Source organism: Lolium perenne, unplaced genomic scaffold (genome assembly GCF_019359855.2).
Source record: "Lolium perenne isolate Kyuss_39 unplaced genomic scaffold, Kyuss_2.0 unplaced97, whole genome shotgun sequence".
Lineage (NCBI taxonomy): Eukaryota > Viridiplantae > Streptophyta > Magnoliopsida > Poales > Poaceae > Lolium > Lolium perenne.
Genome location: NW_027249055.1, coordinates 227,901 through 230,909, shown reverse-complemented (window position 1 = coordinate 230,909; position 3,009 = coordinate 227,901). Strand labels below are relative to the sequence as shown.

General features: G+C 37.4%; 1 long non-coding RNA gene across 1 annotated transcript; it reads right to left on the bottom strand.

Moving 5' to 3' along the window:
• Window positions 1-634: 634 nt before the first annotated feature.
• LOC127321513 (uncharacterized) lies at window positions 635-1,659 on the bottom strand. The gene is made up of 2 exons (XR_011750622.1): window positions 1,490-1,659; window positions 635-1,018 (listed from the first exon to the last, which is right to left on the bottom strand). It is a non-coding gene; the product is annotated as an uncharacterized lncRNA (long non-coding RNA).
• Window positions 1,660-3,009: the final 1,350 nt, after the last annotated feature.

Below are 3,009 nucleotides of genomic sequence, written 5' to 3'. Positions count from 1 at the left end.
AGGATAAAACACATGGGATTTGACGGCAGACTTGAAAAGCCACCTATAGATGCTTTACGCTCAATTATTCCAGATAACATCCTCTGTCATATCGCAGCTGCTGGCATAGAGTTAGCCGATGCTTATTCCTCAGATACCGTTATTGCAAAATCACGAAGAAAGTAGAAAACCTTATATACAATCGGAAAATATAGCAGTATTTTGAGGCTCGTATTGGCTCACCGTCCCGGTGAACAGATTGTAAAACGCTATATTAAGCATCTCTACAAATCAATGGTAATAAAACATAGATGGCAAAAAAGCTATCCAATGGTTGCTTGCTCGACAACTGCACTGAGACTTCTCCAACGGAACTATGTATATGACATGCAGATGAGGGGAATGTCAGCACCACTTCGGCCTTGGTGGGTGTGTTGCTAATCGCCTGAGAAAGTAAACCATTCTATCAACATTATATTAACCACATATGAAAGTCTACTACTCCATTAATAAAAGAATGTCTCAACCTCATCAAAATTTGGATGTATCAAAGGGTACATCCAAATTTTAACAAAGTTGAGGCATCTTTTAATGAATGGAGGGATAATGTAATAGGTAAAGAACACAGAGACAATTCTTGAGGCAGCGGCATGACTTAACCAGAAATTTACAATTCTCTGTTTGTTGAATGCACATGCTACACACAAGTGGCAAAAACAGGAAATATATTACATCAGGTACAAATATACCATCCTAAGGTAACAGCAGCTAAGTACATAGAGGGTCCCAGTCGTGTTCACAATAGAGCTGCTAATTATTTCTTACAAGTAGCCTAACACGAAACAACAAACACAAACAAACATCAGTTGGGAGTCGGGTTCCAATTGATTGTGTCATCTTCATCTAACCCATAGCAGCCAGAGAACTGCTCACCTTTGGCAAACTCGGTCTCATATGGCTACACCCCTAAAGGTTTTGAGGATGGTAGTTGAAAGCCAAAAAAAACATCAATCTTGAACTGCACAATCCAATCTAGACACTACAATATGGCATATCAGGATTCATACAAATACAAAAATACTGGAAAATGCGTAGTTAACACCGAAGATATATATCCTGAAATAGATAAGTTGCGACATGTTTGGCCAAGGTGGAATGCATATCATGCATAAAGTTACTGACATATCTAAATTTGAAGGTACAAAGGAAGCAGAATGTGGTGCATAAACAGCCTGAGCCTCATATATTTTTATTTGAACAATATTGTAGTTTCACAAAAAACACATGGGAGTAACACCAACCCTTGCCATTCAGATTAAGGTATCAAGAGATCAACTATTTAACCAGAAGTAACTATATGAACACACCCAGAAAGCTCAGAATATACTGACATGAGTTCTAAATAATCGATTCAAGAAAGAAGAATTAAGCACTGGTAATTGAGTGAGTATATAGAGGGTGATTCTGAAGCAAATAGTTGTGGTGTAAAAAGGAAAACTAATATATTTACCTCCCTGCATTCGAACTGAAGATATCAATAGGTTCTCCTGGTGGAGAGGCAGGCATGTTTCTTCAGCATGTCCATCAAGATCGTCCTGACAGGTAAAGATGGAATAATCAAAAATAGTCTAACATTATTTCTGTAAATCTACTTGACAATATTATATGGTTAAGTCGATACAAAGCATTCACCATGGGAATGTAGATCTAAAAAACGGGAGAGTTGCTAGCAAAGAGTTACCGAAATGACGCAAGCATGCTTGTTCCCTTTTACCTTCTATGTCATAATTCAGCATGTTACTTATCATCGCACAAACCAAGTCTCTCACTGTATTTTCTCTTTTTTACACTAAGTGTCAACTACAACTCTGCTTTGATTTTTTTTTCTAAATTCTAATACAGTACTGTTTCAATGTAATTGGAAGACATACAAAAAACAGACCAAGATTTTCCATTTCCTACATTGATACCAGAAGTGTGTACCCAAACCTCTTTTCAGTTCTTATTTTCTGGCATTTGTAACTATGGTTTAACAAAAGGCTTGTCATTGACTTTTATTGCATCTTATTTTCTTCTCATAAAAATAGCAAGAAATAACTTGATTCGGTCAAAGCTAAAAAAAACACCTACCTATTCAAAGCCACGACTTGCAAAATTTGACAGTCGGTACATGTAAAAACTCTAGAAAGCATGAGACAACTACCATATTACAACTGATGTTGCTTATCAAGATGAAGCGAGGATGCAGCCATCTATGTGTCTTATTCCATTTCTCCAATAAAAAAAAGGTACCAATAAGCATCAAACATGTCATCTTGTGCATATGCCAATAGAAGGGAAAAATATGAATAAGCATTAGGAGACAACCCAGACCCGCTAAAATGGTGCCATACTACAGGGATACACATAGTGCACTTAGAATCGCATAAAGAGTTCGCCTCTAAGATTATTAGTACATATCGCAGCGGCATGCTGCTTCCTCCACCACATTGCAATGCAAAGAGAAACAATAAACCTGCAGGTCCTCTCCATCTCATAGATGCACAATTGCATGCAGATCAGAAACCAGAATCATGTATTTCATTTTCCTTGACACATAGGGACCCTAGAATATACCTTGACCTAATGTCTTCTGATTGCCGAAAAGATTGTTTCTTCGAGCAGGACTTCCAACTTAGTAACCTTGCAGCCTGTTGGGTGGCAGGACTTCCAACTTAGTAACCTGCATTTGTAAATGAGACTGATCAATTTTTTATCGCCACTCCTGCTGCATGCACATTATTAAAGCATGTAACCAAGACCAGCAGTCTGTATTGTGACTGATGGACGGAAATTGCAGCAGAACAGAGGATAAAGAGAAAAAAATTAGAGTGCATGTCAAAGCCTAAGCATCTTTTAAAAATTTGCAGCAGTCTAGATGATAAAGAGAAAAGAATGGATACATCATATTTAATTATCCAAGCATAAGAGTATGGAGTATAAAGTAAATCTTAACAGGAATAGTGAGTAGACATGAATCATGATGAAGAT